The sequence below is a fragment of the Schistocerca americana genome, chromosome 3 (assembly GCF_021461395.2).
Source record: "Schistocerca americana isolate TAMUIC-IGC-003095 chromosome 3, iqSchAmer2.1, whole genome shotgun sequence".
In the NCBI taxonomy this organism is placed as follows: Eukaryota; Metazoa; Arthropoda; class Insecta; order Orthoptera; family Acrididae; genus Schistocerca; species Schistocerca americana.
The window spans coordinates 679,022,411-679,034,807 of record NC_060121.1 but is presented as its reverse complement, the minus strand read 5'-3'; the positions used below and the strand labels follow the sequence as shown (position 1 = coordinate 679,034,807).

Sequence of the window (12,397 nt, the reverse complement as noted above, 5' to 3'; positions counted from 1 at the left end):
TTATAGCTTCCCTGCCAGATTAAAGCTTTTGATATTCCACACCCCGACTCGCAGAACGTTATCTTTTCGTTGATTATTCAATCTTTTTCTCATTGTTACCTCCCCTTTGGAAGTCCCCTTCCGGAGATCCGAATGGTGGACTATTCTGGAATCTTTTTCCAGTGCAGAGATCATCATGACACTTTTCAATCACAGGCCACATGTCCTGTGGATATACGTTACGTGTCTTTAATGCAGTGGTGTCCATTGCCCTCTGCATCCTCATGCCGATGACCATAGCTGATTCTACCGCCTATAGGGGCAGTTTCCCATCCCAACGACAAGAGAGTGCCCTGAAACTCTGTCCGCTTCTCCGCGCTTTTTGACAAGACCCTTGGCAGAATGAGGGAGACCTCTTACGCCGGCAGTCTTCGGCAACCAATGCTGATTATTAATCAGATTTTAGGCGTTGGAAGGTTTCGTACCCGGGACTGAGGACGTTTTAATTACTAACCTAACACGCTATCCCTAGATCACAGGTGCTAAAACCAAACACAGTATAAACACATGAAGTGTCTCCTTTCCATGTTGCTGTTATGTAACTACACCACAGCTACATATCCAAGTACACCTGTTACACAACGGATATGCACCAAAAACTGTCTCTCTTAAAGGGAACAACAGTAGACATACTAGCCTGCATACTAGAGACTTATTCTCAACGATTCATTCAAATGTTCCTTCAGGTTAAGATGTTTGCCGCTACCAGGCTTAAGACCTATATCATTTAATATAACTGCTAATCAAAATTAAGATACTTATTATACTTAGGCAATGGCCTTTCCGCAGTGGATACACCGGTTCCCGTGAGATCACCGAAGTTAAGCGCTGTTGGGCGTGGCCGGCACTTGGATGGGTGACCATTCAGCCGCCATGCGCCGTTGCCATTTTTCGGGGTGCCAATTGAGGAGCTACTCGACCGAATAGTAGCGGCTTCGGTCAAGAATACCATCATAACGACCGGGAGAGCGGTGAGCTGACCTCATGCCCCTCCTATCCGCATCCTCGGCTGAGGATGACACGGCGGTCGAATGGTCCAGGTAGGCCACTCGTGGCCTTAAGACGGTGTGCTTTATTCTACTTACCTATTTTTTAAAACTTAAATATTCATTTATGTACTCAATGTTCAAAATTTCCCAACACCAGGCCTGCAATCATAATGCATTTTAGTACACTCGCTAGGACACAGGGACTCAATTTTAAAAGCTACCTGAAATGTATAAAACATTTTGCATTTGCCTTCACACATCAGTCTCCGTTTCGTAATATATCTTAAACATGAAACAATCACTCTGATTTTCATCACCTAGGACAAACCTTTACGACATATGTCCCAAAATGATTTTACAAATACATTTTGGCATAGAACACGAGCTAACACGAGCTGGTTCATATATGACAAATTTCTGTAACTTCATTTCCTCTTCTTCCATTTTAGTTTCTTTGCTTAAAGTTTTTGCTAACATTTCAGTGGTTATAGCTTTCTTATGAGTGCCTATAACCTTTTCATTTTCAGTTCATATTTTTTTTCAATTGCAACTCCGTTCCTTGCTTATGCCGAATACATTTTGTAGCATTGTCGCTAATTACCATCTTATCACAGACGTAGTACCCAACTTCAGTTACCTATCATCTTTTACAAACCTTTCACCTATTACTTTCCCATACTTGTCAGGTACATGCCACAGAGCAGTTGCTGTTGTTAATGGTGGAAAACTACTAAACCATAGATTTCTGATAGTGACTGTAAAAGTGTTTCATTCTTACTACCCAATTTAATTACTTGCTGAGGTGCTGCTGCTAAATCTGCAGGTGCTTTCTCAAAATATTAGGTTAGTGCATAGCTTCGTAGAGTTTTAGTTTTGTATGTTGATATTCCGGTTGCTATGGGTTTATTTATAGATTGTCATTTTTCATTTCTAGTTAGTTGTTGCTACTTGAGTTTTCATACTGTCATTTTGTCTTTTGGAGATAGTGAATGGAGGTATGGACTCCAGAGAATGGAGTGCCAAATGGAGAAATAGGAACATTATCGGCGTACTCTTCTGCCTGAGTTCAGTATAGGGGGGACAGCAGCGGAGGCAGCCAGAAACATTTTCACCGTGTATGGGGACAATGCCGTTGGACAGAGCACGGCAATTAATGGCTTTCTCGTTCCAAGACGCTTCGTTTTGATATTACTGACTCTCGGCGTTCAGAAAGACCTTTTAAATGCATTAATACCAAACGATCCATGTCAGCATACTCGAGAACTGGCAGTTGTGCTGAACTGTAATTATTCTACCACCGTGGGACATTTGCATGCTCTAAATCAAAAGCACAAAAATCGGCGGGTGGCCGAATTTGTATCACTCATTCAGTAGGCCTATTAATAACAGATTCCGTTCTTTCTGGCCTGGCGCAATAGGTAACATTGCGTCAGTCTCATAAGAGTACAATGCAATGACTGTCGCACTGCATCTTTCAAGTCTTCATCAATCTTCCATGGCATCCAGACGCTCTTTGCTGGTCGGCCGACTGTCAGACTGCAGTCACCACCGCACGCTGCTTATGGCCAGCTACCTTCTTCCCTGGCGGGTTGAGTTACAGCCTGGTGGCTCGTATTTCACTCAACAGTTTTCCGAGAACATTACTACAAAGATTATCTTCCATCTACAGCTTTAATGCTGTCACTCAGCAGATATTTTTCAAACATCCACTTTAAATCAACGGAACAAAAATCAGGCCAACAAAAATAAGTCATTAAAATTCCACGACGAATGACGGGCAATGCCAGTGACGAAAATATTATAGTCACGAAAGACAAGGACAAAGAAAGGGTTCTAAAACTTATTTGTTATTCAAATGACTCAAACGCGAAAGGAAATATCCGAAAATCCTAACTTATGAATGTCGACTCGAGCACAAACCAGCTATACAGGGAACATACATTGAAGAGAAAAAGAAACTGGTTCACCTGCCTAATATCATATAGGGCCCCCGTGAGCAGGCAGAAGTGCCGCAACACGAAATGGCATGGACTCGACTAATGTCAGATGTAATGCTGGAGGCAACTGACACCATGAATTAAGCAGTATGTCCATAAATCCGTAAGAGGACGAGGGGGTGGAGATCTCTTTTGAGAACCAGGTTGTGAGGCATCCCAGGTATGCTCTATAATGTTCATGTCTGGGGAGCTTGGTCGCCAGCGGAAGTGTTTAAACTCAATAAGGTGTTTCTGGAGAACTCTGTAGGAATTCTGGACGTGTGGGGTGTCGCATTGTCGTGTTGGAATCGCTCAAGTCCTTTGGAATGCACATTGGACGTGAGTGGAGCCAGATGATCAGACAGGATCCTTACGTACGTGTCACCTGTTAGAGTCGTATTTAGATGTATCAGGGGTCCCATATCACTCCTACTGCACACGGACCACATCATCACAGACTCTCTACCAGTTTTAAACTGCAGTGGTCCATCGATTCATGTGGTTGTCTCCATATTCGTACACGTTCATCCGCTCGATACAATTTGAAACTAGAATCGTACAACCAGGCTGCATGTTTCCAGTCACCAACAGTCCAATGTTGGTATTGACGCCCAGGCGAGGCGTAAATCTTTGTGTTGTGCGGTCATCAAGGGTAAACGAGTGGACCTTCGGCTCCGAAAGCCCGTATCGCTGATATTTAGTTGAATGGTTCGCACGCTGACACTTGTTGATGGCCCAGCATTGAATTCAGCAGCAATTTGCGGAATGGTTGCATTTCCCTTACGTTGAACGATTCTCTTCAGTCGTTGTCGGTCCCGTTCTTGCAGGATCTTTTTGCGGCTGCAGCGATGTCGGAGATTTAATACTTTACGGGATGCCTTTTATTCACGACACACTCGTGAAATGGTCGTACGAGAAATTCCCCACTTCATCGCTACCTCGGAGATGCTGTGTCTCATCGCTAGTATTTATGTGTGTGAAGTCTTATGGGACTTAACCCCATCGCTAGTGCGTCGACTATAACATTACATTCGAACTTATGTAAATTTTGATAAGTTGCTATTGTAGAAGCAGTAACCGATCTGACAACTGCACCAGACACCTGCCTGCTTACATACCTCTGTATTTGAAAACGCATGCCTATACCAGTTTCTCTGGCCTTTCAGTTTATTAGGGAGTGAAGTCAGCAAGAACCTGTACAAAACAATGGTCACTAAACGAGAATAAAATTAAGATAATGAAGAGGGAGACTCTCAGGCAACGCACAAAGTGTCCAGAGTGTGCTACAGGGAATGCCAACACAAATCCAATGAAGAACCTGAACGCCTGTAGATGATTCGTGCAGGAAGGCGACATATTTAAAATTCAGCACTCGTAATTACGAATAAATTATGAAACAGGGGGTTTAAAATTCTTAAATACCAGAGCAAACTGTATGATAATTTTCTTCGCGATACGTTTTTATATCGAATCCTTAGGAATTCGTCTAACAAAATACGTACCAAACGAAGTGCATAAAGTAGAGGATCCGCAGTTAGCATAGGCCACATTAACACCCAACATCAACACATGCGTTTTTTTTAAAGAGCAGCTACACGAAGAAGCCAACAGAGAGAATTATCACGGGAAGACGAATGCATAGCGAATAACAAAGAAGGCAAATCTGCAAAATCAAAGTGATCACAAACATGTAAATTGGAGATAATACGGAGAAACTTGTACAGCCCACTGACCAGCTCAAACGTGAGCTCACTGTGGTATGCAGCGCTCCACAGGAAAATCATTATCACTCAACTTTTGTCCTATCTCTACGTGAGATAACTATTATCTCGAAACGCCGTGGAACTTGGGCTTACATATTGTCAATAACAGGAGTGTAAATAGACTAAGGAAAAGTGGTCTTTGTAACTAAAGCAGCAAATATGTGCACCTGAAATGAGATAATACTACTTGCCAAGAAATTATTTCCAAAAATGAAATGTGATTCGTACCGTTTCAAGTATTACATCGTTATCAGAGGAGGAGAAGTCACACTGGAGAATTATTAGCGGTATTTAATAACAGAGAACAATAATGTGATGCAATTGTTGATGTATAAAACCTTTACTTTATGCACCTTCCCTAATAGTTACAATTGCACATGAAGAGAAAATATAAAACTTTGACTGAACGCCTGGTATTTCTAGACAATATTTCATGGTATATGGAAATCCCATGTACAAGAACATTAATCACGCTAAGCATAAACATAAAAGAAGGGCAGTTATCTACAAACAATTTGCTTCTACATTTACATCTCCATAGATATTCCACAAGTCATCGTATGGTGCTTGGCGGAATATATCCTGTGACAGTAGTCAAAATTTACTTTCCTGTTCCACTCGCAATTATAGCGAAGGAGAAACGGCTGTCTATATGCCTCCGACACGAGCCCTAACCTGTCTAATCTTTGTGGATATTACCCGAAATTTATGTTGGCGGCAGTAGAATCGTTCTGCAGTTAGCTTCAAATGCAGGTTCTGTATTCCACTGTTGTAGCGATCAACAAGATGATCCTGAAGCTATTCATCCGTTTATGGCAAATACCTACAAACTGTAAGGAGAGCAGTTAGGTTCTTTGCAGAAGAGTGTTCTCATCGTGAAAAGCTTTAAAGGTCTGTGATTTTAACCGTTATAAAAATATTAAGTAACTGGGAAGATGAATAAAATATATCAACGAAAAAGAAGTGCCACTGATGAGAGAAATGCAACAAAAACTATAACAGGGCTAAAACAATTCATTTGGCACTACAGGACAGCTTTATTGTACGAATGGGTTCAGCTAATGAAGTGTACTATATTCAAAAGCATTTCATCATTTCTGCATCCCGCTCCATCAATAGCTTCATCACAATGATTTTCGGAGTCGGTTAGAGTTCGTGTCAAGGAAAAATGATTTGAAATTCCTTTGCAAGATTTTGTTTATAGTTAAAGTGTCATAAATTCACCTCTGGCGCATTTTTGTTTATTGGTAAAACGTCATAAATACACCATTGGCGCATCCATCCTCTACCCAGTATGCCCATCTGGTGAACACAAAACTCCGTCTGGCTGAGAGAAATGGTAAACAAAGACCTTGGTCTGTCTACGTGTGGGCTTTTCAAGAATCCCATCATCGGTGCACAAATATTTGCAGTTTTTGACATACGTTGCCGTAGTTATTGGAGGACATAACACTGAACTGTTCTCTGGGGAACGGTCAACACTCGAAAGGTCTACGAGAAAGGACCGATGAGTCCCAAATACGTCTAATGCCATATGAAACGGGCTTTTGCTGTGATTAGTTCGACGCGCAGCATGAATTACACGGTTACTAACAGTAGAATGCATTAAAATACTCCAATAATCATAGTACACTGTCTGTATTCAGTTGTAATGCACTCTGCGTTATACAGAGGAAGAGGGAATCTGATTGCAGCCAGTTTACTAATATTACTTAATTATGTTAATGCGTCCTGCTGTTGATTGTACTGACCCATTTTACTACTGATGTCATTTTAGGTGACAAATTGTGGTATTTACAGGTTCCCAAGCAACAGTAAGAACGATACCATAATTATACAGTCTCACTAACATAATTTTCATAATTGATGCCATCTCTCAGGAACCCGTGATCTCAGTAGTTATAATTAACGCAAAATTGTACGAAGTACACATTCATCATTACATAACCATACAATTGTTGGTATCGACAGTAACATGGAGATTTGGCAGTGAACAAATAATGCCCGTATCTTGGTGTTCTCGAAGACGTGGAAATTTATACTGCTGAAAGAAAATAACCCGACAAGGTTCTTGACGAACAGAACGAATTTTTTCGCAACGCCCATTTTAATATTTACGATGGCGTTCTCCGGTAAATGAACAGTACCTTATATGCTCCCTCGTTCTGCTAACTTGAACGTGTTTATTCAGTTACTTGAACATAGCTATAAGATGATCATCGCCGATTGCGGCCTGCGACTTGCGTAAACACATCAGTGCATAGGTCTTAAGTAATCCTGATATGTTACACGGTGAACGCTAATGAAGTCCACCTGAGTAGTTGCGCCGTCAGCGCGGCAGGTTGCTAACTGCAAGAGTCCGCGTTCGTTTCCCGCCCGGCTCGGAGATTTTCTCCGCTCGGGAACTGAATGTTTTGTTGTCCTCCTGTACTATCGTCATAATTGACTCTCCACTATTGAGATGATTGAATGGGTACGTCCTCAATTTCAATAAACTACAGAAAACAAAAAAACGCTGTGGACACAATATTTCCCCACAATACTGCCATACAACTTCTTTATTAATGTATAGTAACATCGTTTACTGAAAGTCATAACTGAGTTTGCAACCAGATTCCGTTTCCCTTTTTATCTTAAAGTAAGACTCCTAAGTACTTTATTTATTAAATTAAAGCAACTTCTTAAAGTTGTGTTTCAACAGATTTAGGATTTAAATATTGAAAATTAGATGCGTTTCTTAATTTCATACTGTCTTACGAAAGGTATAAACAAGAAGAAAATATATCTACACTTTCCTGTGCAGCTGTTTCTACATTTGCTTTTTATCTTGTAACGTATCACCAGAGCCCTAATTTCGTGTTCAGTAAAAACATTAAACATGTATGCATTCATACAGTATCATATCGTTTAACATGTACAGTGACGCAGCAAAACAAAAATATGTAGTATCAAATTTCAGATCAATATCAGCTTCTATTTTCTTCTAAGACGGTACATGGCAACCAATTTCTCCACATTTTCTTCACTTAGACCCCATGTGTTAAGAAAGGTGTTCATACGTTAGAAGAACGGACACCTGCATACTTAAATGACGATATTTCAGACAAATTCGCATTAATCTGAAAGTCTTTTACATTTTCACCACAAAGTATTATTTTTGTCAACTACATAAATTCAAAATCAGGATTTCATCCGATGGTGCTGGTTATCTTAAAAGATGCAAAACCCACCTCTACACAGAATGAGTGCAAATATATTTCAACGTATTCAATAACTGTCTGTGATTCCATGAGTTACTCGTGGCTTTCAACTTTGTTATTGCCGCAGGGAAATGCGCTAAACTTGATTTGATGTAAATCAGGTCTTGGCCCAAATCTGTATTCTGGAATGTCACCTCCACTTCTTTAATTCAAGTATTATAAGTAGCTTTGAAAGTGTCTACGACTAAAATTATCATAATTTAACGGTTATTTACCTTGTTTGTGAAAGACCGCGTATTCAAATTGTCATATTTTAGACGTACTGTTTCAGCTACATGAAGTAGCATATGGGCCAAACATGTAATATGTTTTAAGTTGGGATAAAATATTTTGATTGCGTTTCCAGCGTTCTTCACAGACGGAGCAGAATAGCTTAACAATAGGACCCTTTCGTTATTTAAATTTGTTAACACCAACTATATCGTCTATTGAGCCGAAGTAGGCTGCTTGAACTAGCTGCGATATTGATAGAGTGTAACAAAATTCGCAAAATTACTCAAGCTCTGCATTTTGGGCGCAATTCACATGAATACAAAACACTAATAAAAGATGTTATCATGCAAATTATTGCAGTATATGCAATGAGGCAGAAAAAATGATATAAAATGCATTATAAATGCCTACATCCATACAGATTTATCGATGATATCTTCGAAATAAATTTACTCCCCAAATGGCCAAAACATTCAAACCTGCATGCAACATGCATTTACATGGATTTCCGGGCTCCACACGTCAGGCATACTTTATTAGGCTAACGTCCTTTAACTTTTTAAATTTTTTGTTCTATAAGCAGTGGATCTTGAACAAGACAGTCTTAAAATATTACCAACTGCCTGGGACCCCATGCGCAAAATATACAGAATATTTATTTCTCTTAATCATCCCCGAGAAGCTTGTATAACTTATTATGGTTCAAGTGAAATAATGTAAATCGACAAGGAGCAGCCCTCCTGATGTTTCCCTAACCGTAATCATCCTCCAGGTAAGAATAGTAACATCGTTAACATCGAAATATCAGTCGCATTTACTCGGAACGCCTACGCATGTCTTCCGTACGCAAATATCACAGAAACAGCATCGAGATGTACTATTAACTTTCGGCACACGCTTGACGTCTTACTGCCTATCTGCTTCTTCATTTTGAAACTTAACATTCTTTTTTGCGCTTATACAATTTTGCTGCAAGCGATTAACTCTTAGTAAAGAAGCTACTTGAATTTTTTTAACCTTCCTCTCGCAGCTGAATCGCGAAAATAGCCCCTTCGATGCAACATTTTCTGGCTCTATCTTAACGAACTTTGACCAAAAAACAAAAAAGTTCTCAGAATTTCCCCAGAGCACACGCTTCTATCTCGTTCGTCGTAGATTTTAATCAGGAAAGCGCTGACTTTCTCTGAAAATTTTCCAGCTTGGCTCATTTCCTCGGTACTCTGCTGTTTATGTTTAGTAGTTACGGCTATAGAACATTTTAAAAACTGTGCTTTGGGAGTTGCTTCGCTGAGGCCAGTTATTACAATAGAGTTTTTGTGATAAAGTGTTTTCTGCAATTAACTTTTATTTCTCGACGTGTAACTTCTTAAAGCTGAGGCCACAAATGGTTTCTGTTCTGCGTTACATACAGTATTCAGTCAAACATTTCGCTTTTTAAGTGTTGCCTGACGTTATCACTTACTTCTCAGAAGTTTCGCCAACCTTATTCTCCAGTAGCGTATTTCAGATTGTCTGGAATTTTCCCAATGAACTGAAGTCATCTAAAAAATATCTCCTGGGAACAGTCTAACAATGTAGGTGAAGCGTCATCCTAAACAGATACAATGCACGTCCTTCAGCAACAGGTCAGTCTGTAAGAAGACATATTTCTAATAATGATTTATCGATATTTATTAGTATTATGTCACGACAAATTTTAAAATGAGTTTGGCAACGACGATTTCCATCTACATGACTTTCGTTAGAGAAGGATAATGTGTTATTACAGCACAGGTGATTGTTCCTTGCCTGCTTCTAGATATTAGTGTACAGAGTAAAGCTCGTACGACCAGTGTTTACAGACTTCATTTATGTTTTAAATCGAACTGCTGAAATAAATTTACGATCTAACGAAAGCTCTTACGAAATTACCGAATGATGACAGAATAAAGTTTCAGGTATCGCAGGGAAGTACTGATGAAGGAAAATGACTTAGATGAAACTACACCTCTAACGCTCTGTATAGACATAACAACCCAAAATAGTTGCCAAACCCAGCCGCAAGTAGGTAAATCATCCGGAAGTATCAAGCACGAGTGCAGACATCAGTACAAGCGATGATTCACATAAGCAACAAATGCTGAAATTTGATTTTATGCACTGATACAGAAATTTGTACATAAATATACTAACGTGTTTCGACTCTGAACGACTTCCATTAATTGAAAAGAAGGGGTTAACTAATTAACCTATGATTAGCTATTGTTTAAATTCAGTTGGCTACTGGTAGCTAATCTGTCCGATCTTCATATGGAAATGTTTTTAGATGCTTTGACACGAAATATGATTTTGAGCTGGTATACACCAAAACTTCCCCCCATGAACCATGGACCTTGCCGTTGGTGGAGAGGCTTGCGTGCCTCAGCGTTACAGATAGCCGTACCGTAGGTGCAACCACAACGGAGGGGTATCTGTTGAGAGGCCAGAGATATGTGTGGTTCCTGAAGAGGGGCAGCAGCCTTTTCAGTAGCTGCAGGGGCAACAGTCTGGGCGATTGACTGATCTGGCCTTGTAAGATGAACCAAAACGGCACTGCAGTGCTGGTACTGGGAACGGCTGAATGGAAGGGGAAACTACAGCCGCAATTTTTCTCGAGGGCATGCAGCTTTACTGTATGGTTAAATGATGATGGCGTCCTCTTGGGTAAAATATTCCGGAGGTAAAATAGTCGCCATGCGAATCTCCGGGCGGAGACTACTCCGGAGGACGTCGTTGTCAGGATAAACAAAACTAGCACTCAATGGATCGCAGCATGGAATGTCAGACCACGTAATCGGGCAGGTAGGTTAGAAAATTTAAAAAAGGAAATGAATAAGTTAAAGTTAGATATAGGAGAAATTTGTGAAGTTCGGTGGCAGGAGGAACAAGAGGAGGAGGAGGAGATTAGTGTTTAACGTCCCGTCGACATGGAGGTCATTAAAGACGGAGCACAAGCTCGCGTTAGTGAAGAATGGGGAAGGAAATCGGCCGTGCCCTTTCGAAGGAACCATTTGCCTGAAGTGATCTAGGGAAATCACGGAAACCTAAATCAGGGTGGCCGGACGCGTGATTGAACCCTCGTCCTCCCGAATGCGAGTCCAGTGTGTAACGACAACTGTACATATAATAATATTTTTCTTTATGAATTTAGATAAATTAATGTAAGCAATGTTTTGAACTTTTTTTCGGTTCGTATCGTTATGTTAAAGAGACTGTGAGCAACTTTTGAAATGAATATTATTATTTATGTTAGATTTCAAATAATGTGGTAATCAAAGGAAAGTGTATTTAATGTTAAAACTATTGTAAGATGTGAAAATTGTAATTTATACACTTGGTCCATACGTAGGTAATGCATTAGGATATGTGTAGTAGAAAACCTGTGGTGAATACCCTACCTGTAGGGGAGCGGGAAAAGGTGGAGGCAGGCGAGGTGGGAAAACACACACTGGCGCGGTTCGGCACAACGGGCACAGTATTACAGTCGGAGGCGAGCAACAGTCGGAAGTACACGTACTGTACCGAGGAGGCTACCCAGGAAAAGTGGATTCCATTGAGCCTCGGATGAACCGATTCCGACGACTACTTGGCATGGCTATATTCTGAGGCACAAAGTTGGAAAGATAACGACGCTAAGAAGAAGGAAAGTGCCGATGTTGTGTGAGCCTTAGCCGTGCTTGTATGTGCTTGTATGTGTGCCGTGCTGCCCGCTATCTCGCTGCCCGCCATCCGCCGCACCGACTTGCACATGTCAAACATTTATTTCATCTTTATAAGTGTATCTGCGTGGACCAGTGTCGAAACTGTTTCTAACTGTTCAATAATAACGTGACTTTTACCAGAATTGCTTCAGCCATGACTTATCCTGATCACTGACCTAGACAGGATCCTTACCTCGTATTGTGCAACCCGAGTATCCTGAACTGAAAGTTTAATGTTAGTGTTAACAAAAATTATCAGCAGATTAATCTATGCTATAAAGAAGTTTAAAGTCCTGTGTGTTATTGCAAATGTTAGTAAAGAACAAAAGCATGACTACATTGGAAGAGAGTTTTTTGAATTGAGTGAGCGAGGTTATTTAATTAATTTGAGACAGAAATAACGACAGTTAAATTATTCAGAAGTAAGACAAAAAAGTA

The 12,397-nt window shown here is 40.4% G+C and overlaps 1 pseudogene; it reads left to right on the top strand.

Moving 5' to 3' along the window:
* Positions 1–809: 809 nt before the first annotated feature.
* On the top strand, positions 810–926 carry LOC124608953 (annotated as a pseudogene).
* Positions 927–12,397: the final 11,471 nt, after the last annotated feature.